Source organism: Salmo trutta, chromosome 19 (genome assembly GCF_901001165.1).
Source record: "Salmo trutta chromosome 19, fSalTru1.1, whole genome shotgun sequence".
Lineage (NCBI taxonomy): Eukaryota > Metazoa > Chordata > Actinopteri > Salmoniformes > Salmonidae > Salmo > Salmo trutta.
Genome location: NC_042975.1, coordinates 28544541 through 28557406, shown reverse-complemented (window position 1 = coordinate 28557406; position 12866 = coordinate 28544541). Strand labels below are relative to the sequence as shown.

The following is a 12866-nucleotide window of genomic DNA, read 5'->3' as shown; positions in this document are numbered from 1 at the left end:
GGGGACAGTACTAAACCCTGATATAGCAGGAAGGATCCAAGCAGGTGTTGAGTGTTTATTCACGTTGTTGATATTTCCTGTGACCTCGTGAGTCATAAGCAGAGGGGTCGGTGTTAGGAATCCAAGAGGAGGCAGGATATGTAGATATTTTCTCAGAGAGAGAAAAACACAGTAAACTGAGATGACAGAGATGGACATTACTGTTATTCATTCTGTATAAAGCCACTGAATAATATCAGCCACATATTCCTAATGGACACACTCACACAATATATCACTCACTTTCTCTTTGAACATCCATGCACATGTGAACACCTATTTTTGGCTGTCACATATACAGTACTATATGTACTGTATGTACATTCACACATTCACAGTATTTCCTTAATGTGCAGTCTCAGCTGTGCATTGCAAACTCTATTGTGCATTTTACTGTGCATTCCTGCATTTCTGTCAGCAAACAAGCCAAATAGAAGGTGCCCATTTCTCTGCATCAGATGTGAATGGGAGGCCTATGAGATTCAACAGCTCCTTTCCAGTCTGCCCCAGAGACGGAGTTTACTGAAAATGTCTGAGTTTTTCTCACAAGGATCTGTGCCAAGGCTCAGTATATAACACAGGCACACTTCAAAAGGAGAGCTCCTTCTCATCTGCTTAAAATCTAGCTCGACTGTGCAGTGATGTTTTCTCTGCTCACTGGAAACCAGAGTGCGAGAGAGAGAGATGAGAGATGAGAGAGAAAGAAATAGAAAAGAGAGAGGGAAAAGTGAGAGAGAGACTGAGAGGGAGAGGAGAGAGAGGGAAAAGTAAGAGAGAGAGGGAGAGATGCAGAGTAATGCTGAGTGATAATGTGCGGATTAGGCTTTTGAATAGGAGCCACTTGATCAGTGGTGTAGTGCTATTTTTTTTTTAGGTTAGGGAACAAAAATGTAAAAAATAAAATGACCAACAGATGTAGCCAATTGAATAGCCTAGCATTATAGCTTATTATCGCGGCTCAGGCTGAGACCCAGATGCAGACACAGGAGGCAGATAGTACGAGTCTCAAATTTATTACAGTACAAGGGGCAGGCAATCGGTAGGTCGTCAGGAAAAGAGTCGTAGTCCAAATCAGAGTCAGGCAGGTGCAGGATCAGGGACAGGCAGAAAGGTCAGAACTGGAAGTCTAGGAAAATCAAAAACTAAAGCACAGGACAACACGGTAACATGCTGGTAGGACTAGATGAGACAAGACGAACTGGCAACAGGCAAACAGAAAACGCAGTTATAAATACACAAGGTAATGGGAGACACCTGGTGGGGGTTGGAGACAATCACAAGACAGGTGAAACAGATCAGGGTGTGACACCTGGCATCCTACCCTGGGACATACCTGGTTGACTGGGGTGTAGACGGCAGAAGTTCACAACGAAGGCTCGGTCCGGGATATTAATGGTGGGGACTCAACTCCGGGCCATAACCCTCCCAGTCAACCAGGTACTGGAATCCACTGCCTAGAAACAGGACATAAAGGGCTGTGAGATAGGGGTTTAATTCTAGATACATGGAAAGTGGGATGTATATGGAGCATACGAGACAACAGAAGGCCAGCTGCAGAGGTACCTGGAGGTGGTCTTGAGAAGAACGGCCCCGGCTCTCTTCCAGGTATTGCGAAAGATGAGCATCTGGGCAGAAGGTATGCTGACCTCTTCCTCTTGTTCTGGGAAGAGTGGGGGCTGATATCCCGAGGAACACTCAAAAGGCAAGATACCAGTACCAGAACATGGAAGGGTGTTGCAGAATTATTCCACCCACACGAGTTGCGGGCTCCAGGTGGTGCGATTGGTGGAGACGAGGCAACAAAGAGTCGTCTCCAGGTCCTGATTGGCTCGCTCCGACAGGCTGCTAGACTGGGGATGAAAACCAGAGAACATGCTGGCCGATGACCCAATGAGGGTGCAGAACGCTTTCCAGAACCGGGATGAGAACTGACGACCGCGATCGGACCATGTCGACCGGAAGTCCATGGATCCAGAAGACGTGCTGCACCATGAGCTGGCCCGTCTCCTTAGCTGAGGGCAACTTAGGAAGAGGCATAAAATGGGCGGCATTGAAAAACCTATCCACCGCCGTAAGGATGGTGGTGTTGCCATCTGAAGCAGGGAGACCCGTGACGAAGTCCGAGGATATATGGAACCATGGGTGGTGAGGAACAGGGAATGGTTGAAGGAGCCTTGCAGGTTCTTATGGTCCATCCACACCAAGAATAGATGTTGTGCCCCTTCTAACCAGTGCCTCCACTCCTCCAACGCCATCTTAACTGCAAGTAATTCTCGATTTCCCACGTCATAGTCCTCTCAGCGGGGTTAAGACGATGGGAAAGGAAGGCTCAGGAATGCAGCTTCTGGTCCTGGGCAGAATGCAGTGTTCCAGGGTCTGGAACACTGTGGGAGCGTTGGTCAGTCAGAACAGCATCAACAGGTACTCGTAGTGCCCGCTAGCCATGTAAAAGACTGTCTTCCACTTGTCTCCTTCCCGTATCCGAACCAGACAGTGGGCATTCCGAAGGTCCAACTTGGAGAAGATGACCGCCCCCTGGAGAGGCTCAAAAGCCGAGGAGGTGGGTGATAGCGGGTAACATTTTTTAATGGTAATGTCATTAAGACCCCGGTAGTCGATACATGGATTCAGGGTCTTGTCCTTCTTCTCCACAAAGAAGAACCCTGCACCGGTGGGGGATGCAGATAGACGCATAATCCCTGCAGCGAGAGAGTCCTCAATATATCGTTCCATCACTTTGGTCTCTGGACCCGACAGGGAATAAAGTCACCCCAAGGTGGTGCGGTAACTGGGAGAAGGTCGATAGCACAGTCGTAGGGCAGAGGAAGAGATGTGGCACGGGCAGAGTTGGAAACCTCCCGTAAGTCCTGGTACTCCGCGGGAACGGTGGAGAGATCCGAAGCTTTATCCAAGCGTTGCTGCAGCTTGGAGGAGTTATTGTCTGTGCCGACTGCAGACAATGTGCACAGCGAAATGGACTCCAACCCATGATGGAACCCGTAGCTCCGTCGATAAGGGGGATATGCCTCTGGAGCCATGAAAACCCCAAAACTATGGGTACATGAGGAGACTCCAGGAGCAGAAACTGCATAGGCTCACTGTGGTTGCCTGACATTCGCAGGTTGATAGGAACCATATTGTCAGTGACTCTGCCAATAGAGCGCCCATCCAGCACTCTGATGTCCATCGGGATGGAAAGAGGTTGAGTGGAGATACCCAGCTCTGAATTTAAAATGGGATTGAGAAATGTAGCTTAATTAATTTAATTAATATTATGGTGTTTCTATTCCAAGAAAAACGAAACCCTCAGGGTTTCCGATAGGAAAATATGGCGCTGTACAAAGTGACTGGTCGGGAGCAGGCTACAATACTAAGAGCAAATAATCCTAACATTTCCACACCCTAAGTGTAGTCTAACTAGATTGTAGATTCAGTGAAAATAAAAATCTCATCGATTTATCAAGACCAGTCCCCATGCTTGTCTCAGAGCAGCGTGAAACGGTGCTGAAATAGTTGACCACACGCGGGTAGGCTATTGTTTGAAATCCTATTGCTTCTAACTTCAATATGCTTTAAATGCCACAATGTCACAAATAATTGAACACACACAACTCTTAAAACTCTAATGCTTTAAATATTTAATCATTTCTGCCTTCCGAATTCATATTCATTACATAAATAAGCCAACGTGCACCTTGATATTGGGGGTGAACCATGCAGCTGTGCCTAACCGGGAAAAGGGGTGCACCATGCGGCCATGCATAACGGGGAAAGAGGGTGTGCCATGCGGCCATGCCTAACCGGGAAAGGGGGGATGGAGCTGGTCAGGCGCAACCCAGGCGACATGGAGATGAGGGGTCAATCCTTCATCAGATGAACCGCAACATACGTCGGCTAAAGCAATTTAATTCATGAACGCATTTGAACGTTATTAATATTGTGATAGTGAAGAGAAAAATTCCTCTGAAGAGAATTAACCCCTGTGCGGCCTCCGTCCCGTATGTTTTATAGATACACCTCTCCTGAATCGAACCACGTTGTCCGATTTCAAAAAGGCTTTACAGCAAAAGCAAAACATTAGATTATGTTAGAGGAGTACATCGTAAAATTAGCCACATAGCCATTTTCCGACCAACCACTTGCATCACAAATAACCAAAAAACAGCTAAATGCAGCACTAACCTTTTACAAACTTCATCAGATGACACACCTAGGACATCATGTTACGCAATGCATGCATTCTTTTGTTCGATAAAGTTCATATTTATATATAAAAACAGCATTTTACATCGACGCGTGACGTTGACTAACTATTTTCCCTCAAATGCATCCCGGGAAACAGTGCTACAATTTACTCAATTACTATTCGAAAACATTTTTAAAATGTAATATTGTCATTCTAAGATTTATAGATGAATATCTCTTGAAAGCACCTGTAATACCAGATTTAAAAATAACTTTACTGGGTAATCACACTTTGCAATAAAAGGGGATGCGATACTCAGAAAATTACCTAGTAAATACAGCTCTGCGCCATCTTGGAACAATCGCATATCACATCTAATCTTGTATACTATTGTCAATAATCCCTTACCTTTGGTTGTCTTCATCAGAAAGCACTTCCAGAAATCCCAGGTCCACAACAAATGTATTTTCGTTCGAAAAAGTCCATCCTTTATGTTCCATTAGCTTGCTGTTGTTAGCGCGTCTGAAGGCTGATCCAAAACCTTCGTCGGCCGCGGGACAGCCTTTTTGAAAAAAAACATTTTTCCCCCATTTAGGTTCGTTCAAACATGTCAAACGTTGTATAACATAAATCTTCAGGGCCTGTTTCAACAAGAGAGCCAATAAGATTCGAGGGGGACGATTGTATTGTGTTTCAAAACGTTTCGAAAGGAGGGGGTAGACAGGGCCGCCGGCGTCATAATGGTGATGGCCCTCCTCCTGTGACCAATTTCAACAGCGTGTCATTCTGTCAGTTTCCACAGTAGAAGGCTCAAACCACTTTGTAAAGACTGGGGACATCTAGTGGAAGCAATAGGAAGTGCTCAATGAACCATAGCTCACGGTGTGATTAATAGGCAAAGATGTGAAGTTGAGTCCACAATTCAGAATTCCACTTCCTGTTTCGATCGGTCTCGGGGTTTTGACTGCCATATGAGTTCTGTTATACTCACAGACACCATTCAAACAGTTTTATAAACTTTAGGGTGTTTTCTATCCACAAGTATTAATTATATGCATATCCTAGCTTCTGGGTTTGAGTAGTAGGCCGTTTAAAATGGGCACGAATTTTTTCAAAATGCGCTGGGGCGCCCCCTATCCTAGGGTAACGCCAAGAGGTTAACATTACAGTTACACCAACTGGTAGGCTGATCACACAATGGTACAAAATGGTAAGAGAAATGGTGAAGAAAGTTACCCCTCTACATACACATTTCTTTACCTGATTCTCAAAATGAAAATACTGGCAGATCAATAAAATGTTCTTGTACAGTAGTAGATCTAATTCAATTTAGAGGATTCTAAATGAACCTGTCTGGGAACCTGGGACGTTTGCGTCCCACCCTAGTCAACAGCCAGTGGAATCGCGTCGCGCGAAATACAAATACCTCATAAATGCTATAACTTCAATTTCTCAAACATATGACTATTTTACACCATTGTATAGATACACTTCTCCTGAATCAAACCACGTTGTCCGATTTCAAAAAGGCTTTACAGCAAAAGCAAAACATTAGATTATGTTAGGAGAGTACCCTGCCAAAAATAATCACACTGCCATTTTCAAAGCAACTAGCATGCATCACAAATACCTAAAACACAGCTAAATGCAGCACTAACCTTTGACAATCTTCATCAGATGACACTCCTAGGACATCATGTTACACAATACATGCATTTTTTGTTCGATAAAGTTCATATTTATATATAAAAACAGCATTTTACATCGGCGCGTGACATTCAGAAAATATTTAACCTCAAATGCTTCCGGTGATCAGCGCTACAATTTACAAAATTACTATCGAAAACATTGGTCAAATATAATATTGTCATTCAAAGAATTATAGGTTAACATCTCGTGAATGCAACCGCATTGCCAGATTTAAAAATAACTTTACTGGGAAATCACACTTTGCAATAAACGAGGTGCTATGCTCAGAAAAATAGGCTAGGCGATACAGGTTAGCACCATCTTGGAGTCATCTAAAATCAAATATACTATTGTAAATATTCACTTACCTTTGATTATCTTCATCAGAAGGCACTTCCAGGAATCCCAGGTCCACAACAAATGTAGTTTTGTTCGAAAAAGTTAATAATTTATGTCCCAATATCTCCTTCTTGTTAGCGCGTTCCGAAGGCTACTCAAAATGTACGAGGCGCGCGGGACTTGTCGTCACGAATGTGCAAAAAATATATATTTATGTTCGTTCAAACATGTCAAACGTTGTATAACATAAATCTTTAGGGCCTTTTTCAATCAGAGCTTCAATAATATTCAAGGCGGACGATTGCATTGTCTTACTAAAGGTTTCGGAACGAGAGGGTACCCACGGGCACCCGCGTCATAGTAGTAATGGCCCTCCCCCTATGACCAACTTTCCAGGCCTCTCGTTTGGTCAGTTTTTACCGGAGAAGACTTAAACCACTTTGTAAAGACTGTTGACATCTAGTGGAAGCCTTAGGAAGTGCTAAATTAATCCTAACTCACGGTGTGTTTCATAGGCAAAGTGTTGAAGGGGATTCCACAAATCAGATTTCCACTTCCTGCATGGAATCTTCTCAGGTTTTTGCCTGCCATATGAGTTCTGTTATACTCACAGACACCATTCAAACAGTTTTAGAAACTTTAGAGTGTTTTCTATCCAAATCTACTAATTATATGCATGTTCTAGTTACTGGGCAGGAGTAATAACCAGATTAAATCGGGTACTTTTAAGGGGCTTTTATACAATTATAATACAGGGTTAAAAAAAAATAACTGTTTTAAAATGTATATGTTTATTAAGTAGTCTTGCTTGTCTCAGAGCAGCGCGAAACGGTGCTGAAATAGTTGACCACGCATGGGTAGGCTATTTTCTCTTTCTCTCTCTATCTCTCTCTCTCTCTCTCAATGCTCTCTCTCTCTCAATTCTCTCTCAATTCTCTCTCTCTCTCAATTCTCTCAATGCTCTCTCTCTCTCTCAATGTTCTCTCTCTCTCTCTCAATGCTCTCTGAAGCCAGCTGACATTTACTCCTCCTGGAGTATCCTTTAGGTGCTCTTCAAATTGAAACTGTGGGGGAACCCCTATATGCTCTTTGAAGATCCCTTGATAAAGGTTATTCGAAGCACCCCTTATAAAGGTTCCTCGAAGTACCTTTTGGGGTACATTTTTTTAACTCCCTGTCCACCCTCTCTCCATCATAAAAAATAGTTTAATAATAATAATAAAAATATTGACAATATTGACTTAAATAATTCATTGTTTATTTAGTGGCACCACAAATGTGAATTAATATTTACTAAACAATTTACTAAACAAAACACATTACATTACTTAACCTCTCTAGGGTAGGTGGCACCAAATCGTCCCACCTACGTAACAGCCAGTGGAATCCTGTGGCGCGTTATTCAAATACCTTAGAAATGCTATTACTTCAATTTCTCAAACATATGACTATTTTACAGCATTTTAAAGACAAGACTCTCGTTAATCTAACCACACTGTCCGATTTCAAAAAGCCTTTACAACGAAAGCAAAACATTAGATTATGTCAGCAGAGTACCCAGCCAGAAATAATCAGACACCCATTTTTCAAGCTAGCATATAATGTCACAAAAACCCAGAAGACAGCTAAATGCAGCACTAACCTTTGATGATCTTCATCAGATGACACACCTAGGACATTATGTTATACAATACATGCATGTTTTGTTCAATCAAGTTCATATTTATATCAAAAAACAGCTTTTTACATTAGCATGTGACGTTCAGAACTAGCATACCCCCCGCAAACTTCCGGCGAATTTACTAACAATTTACTAAATTACTCACGATAAACGTTCACAAAAAGCATAACAATTATTTTAAGAATTATAGATACAGAACTCCTCTATGCACTCGATATGTCCGATTATAAAATAGCTTTTTGGTGAAAGCACATTTTGCAATATTCTAAGTAGATAGCCCGGCATCACAGGGCTAGCTATTTAGACACCCAGCAAGTTTAGCCTTCACCAAACTCCGATTTACTATTAGAAAAGTTTGATTACCTTTGGTGTTCTTCGTCAGAATGCACTCCCAGGACTTCCACTTCAATAACAAATGTTGGTTTGGTCCCAAATAATCCATAGTTATGTTCAAACAGCGCCGTTTTGTTCGTGCGTTCAAGACACTATCCGAATGGTAAATAAGGGTTACGAGCACGGCGCATTTCGTGACAAAAGATTTCTAAATATTCCATTACCGTACTTCGAAGCATGTCAACCGCTGCTGTTTAAAATCAATTTTTATGCCATTTTTCTCGTAAAAAAGCGATAATATTCCGACCGGGAATCTGCAATTAGGTAAACAGACGAAAGAAAATAAAGCACAGGGTCGACTCGGGCACGCGCCTAAGCCCATTGTCCTCTGATCGGCCACTTGTCAAAAGCGATAATGTGTTTCAGCCTGGGGCTGCCTCGATATCGTTCAGCTTGTTCCCGGGCTCTGAGAGCCTATGGGAGCCGTAGGAAGTGTCACGTTACAGCAAAGATCCTCAGTCTTCAATAAACAGAGGCAAGAAGAACAACAACTTGTCAGACAGGCCACTTCCTGCATGGAATCTTCTCAGGTTTTTGCCTGCCATATGAGTTCTGTTATACTCACAGACACCGTTCAAACAGTTTTAGAAACTTTAGGGTGTTTTCTATCCAAAGCCAATAATTATATGCATATTCTAGTTACTGGGCAGGAGTAGTAACCAGATTAAATCGGGTACGTTTTTTTATCCGGCCGTGTAACTACTGCCCCCTAGCCCTAACAGGTTAACCTTTATTTAACTAGGCAAGTCAGTTAAGAACAAATTCTTATTTACAATGACGGCCTACCCTGGCAAAACCCAGATGACGCTGGGCCAATTGTGGCCACCCTATGGGACTCCCAATCACGGCAAATGTGATACAGCCTGGTTTCGAACCAGGGACTGTAGTGATGCCTCTTGCACTGAGATGTGCAAGAGGCATCACTGTAGGCTACTGTAGGCTACACAACGAGAAAATATGGAAAAATAAATAAATAATGAAAAGTAAATTATTCAAAGCAGCCCATGTCCGATCATCATCATCAAGAGATATGCTGGACCCTATGTCAGAGCGATGTTTTTGGGACCACATCGTGTCTATTGTCCTGCTAATAGCCCTTGTGAAAACGTGTTTTCATAAGGCCTCCAGGGCCGACTGAGATGTTCCTTACTTTCCCCCCTTCCACTTGCCTCATTTTATGTCATTTTATGTCCTGGTGCTGTCTTTTCAGACAGCACCAGGATCGCTCAATTTTGTGACAGAATATGAACCAACTTGTGGTGCTGAAGGATAGCTCGGCGCATTTGGCCAGTCCAGGGACAAAAAACAATAATTAGCAGTAGGCCTATAGCCTAATAGGCCTAAGATTACATGGTATATATATTTGTAGGATATAGCCTAATGTAAGGGAGAGCTTTACTGCGAGTTGGCATTTCATTGTATTGTGTATTGCGTGATTTGATTAGCTTGAACACATGGTTACAATATACTCTATTACAGAATACATATACAACAGAAAGGTGAGCTATCGATTCATACACTAATTGTGACTCACCACCTGGATTTGGTCTTATGTAGCAAAATTTGAAATGGTGTTTTTTACATTAGATAAATGGACTCAGAGCTACAAAATGGTATATCATACACTGCATTTGAGGAACAACGGAAAAGTAATTCTGCTTTGGAAGTTGATGAACTTGTAAACTGACTTTTGAGAAAATCGCCTTTGAATTTTTTGCTATCGAGTGAAGAGTTTTTCTTTGTCTACACCCATTCAGCATCGTTCACACCCTCACCCTAAGCTTTATCGCCACCCATCTCGTTTCACTCTGAAAGTGCACACTTGATGCTCAGGCCGATGATTTTTTACCTTTGGATAACATGAAAACAACCTAACCAGCTCTGCTGGCAACAATTTCATTGCGCTTTTTTGCAGACGTTTACTGACACTAGCCATATTCAACGGGTGTTGTACACACGTCACGTAACGTCAGCTAACGAGCCAGCCAGCCAACGTTAGCTAGTTAAACAACAATGAACAGTGCCAACAATGACACAGTGTTGGGAGCTAACCAAATCATGATCAATGTTAGCTAACTCTAACTAGAACTGCAAACGGCTCTGGGAAACGAATAATAACGTCAGCTAGGGAGCCAGCCAGCTAATGTTAGCTAGATATCTAACAGTACACTTTAGCTTGAAATGAAAATGTAGCTAGCTAACACTAGACTATCTTACCTGTATACATCATTGTGCATGCACGCGTCTCCCTGTCAGGAATGCTATGCCCTTAGTTTGAAGATATAATCCGGAGACAGGTGTTTTCTCCATCTCTTTAGCTATCATAGTCTAATTCCACTGATTTCAAAACTTGGTCCTCCGGAAAGTGGAGAGCAACACTTATGCAGCTCCACTACACAATCCATTTTTAAAAAGTTGAGTTCGACATGATTACCAACACAGACTGATGAGCTTCTATGGCAGGCCAATCCGAACTCCTCTCTCGGCATGTCCAGCCCACTCATTATCTCAGCCAATCATGGCTAGTGGGAAGGTTGCTCACTTTTCTGTGGGACGTTAGCGTGCCACCCGTGGCGCACCCTATCAACAGCAGGTGCATTTCAAGAGCGGCAAATTTGAAACCAAATAAATGTCAAAATTCAAATTTCTCAAACATACAACTAACTTACAGCCTTTGAAAGATAAACATCTCGTTAATCTAACCACGTTGTCCGATTTCAAAAAGGTTTTACGGGGAAAGCATAAAGTTAGGTTATGTTAGGAGAGTACATTGATAATAGCTGTGTGTAATGCATTGTCGATTCAAAGACAGGCGTCACCAAAACCATAAAATCAGCTAAAATTATGCACTAACCTTTTACAATCTCCATCAGATGACACTCCTAGGACATTATGTTAGACAATGCATGCATTTTTAGTTCTATCAAGTTCATATTTATATCTAAAAACAGCGTTTTACTATGGCGTTGATGTTCAGGAAATCGTTTCCCTCCAATACCGGCAGTCAAGTCATGACAACAAAATAATTAATTAATATTAGAAAACATTGGTAAAATATTATATTGTCATTCAAAGAATTATAGATTTACATCTCTTGAACGCAATGGACTTGCCAGATTTAAAATTAACCTTACTGGGCAATCACACTTTGCAATAATCTGAGCACTGCGCCCAGAAAAATACGCATTGCGATACAGACTAACCGCCATGTTGGAGAGATCTAAAATCGAAAATACTATGTAAATAATCCATTACCTTTGATTCTCTTCATCAGATGTCACTTCCAAAGAATCCCAGGTCCATAACGAATGTAGTTTTGTTCAAAAAAGCTCATCATTTATGTCCTAAAACCTCCGTGTTGTTAGCACATGATCTAAGCCAGCCGGACTTCACTTCACATCACGAACGGAAAAAATATATTTACGTTCGTTCAAACATGTCAAACGTTGTATCGCATAAATCATTAGGGCCTTTTTTAACCAGAACATGAATAAAATTCAAGGCGGACCATTGGGTTCTCTTTTAAAACGTTTCGGAATGAGAGTACCCACCATCAACTCGCGCGCAAGGTGTCTAATGGGCCATCACCGTTCCAAGGCTCTTCTTCAGTCAGATCTCAGAGTAGAAGACTCAAAACACTTTGTAAAGGCTGGGGACATCTTGTGGAAGCAATAGGAAGTGCCAAAACATTCCTCACCCCCTTTGTTTTTCAATGGTATAGGCTTAAAGTCAATTCAACACATCAGGTATCCACTTCCTGTCAGAATCTGTCTCAGGGTTTTGCCTGCCAAATGAGTTCTGTTATACTCACAGACACCATTCAAACAGTTTTTGAAACTTTAGGGTGTTTTCTATCCATATATAATAAGTATATGCATATTGTAGTTACTGGGTAGGATTAGTAACCAGATTAAATCGGGTACATTTTTTTATCCAGCCGTGAAAATACTGCCCCCTATACCCTAACAGGTTAACCAACAAGGCTTGTAATTGAACAATTTATTCATATTTACAGATGGCATACAAGTTTGTTATTAAGGCACATTAAAGTTCACATATTCGAGAAGACATTTCTGCCAATAAACACATTTTGATAAAAAAACATTTTTTATGTTCAAACGGCTCTCCTGTGAAATCATGACTTGCGACATATAACTAGTTTCCTGAATCGGGTAACAATTGTGGAGTTTTATGAACATCAAGGCAGACACACTGGGAACTTAGATTCTTTTTCAAAATCAATAGAATTTATTTAGAATTGATCAAATACATTTTCCAGAAATAGTTTTACCAGCTCTGTGTATTCTCAAATTGAAAAAAGTGAGAGAGTGCCGCTCCTCTGTGCTACAACAGCACTACGCCCTTGCTCTTGATGCACAATGCTTCCCTGTCAAGTTTGGCATCTTGCTGCAAAAGTAGTTCCTGTGAAAACAGCTCTCAACTACCCTCTTTTTGAACTACAGTACCAGTTAAAGGTTTGGACACACCTACTCATTCAAGGGATTTTTTTTATTTTTACTATTTTCTACATTGCAGAAT

The 12866-nt window shown here is 41.8% G+C and overlaps 1 protein-coding gene across 2 annotated transcripts in view; it reads left to right on the top strand.

The window, feature by feature from the left end:
• The window catches only part of LOC115154296 (delta-sarcoglycan), a 268808-nt gene that overhangs the window by 162124 nt on the left and 93818 nt on the right, over positions 1-12866 (top strand). The gene's annotated exons all lie outside the window — the stretch shown is intronic.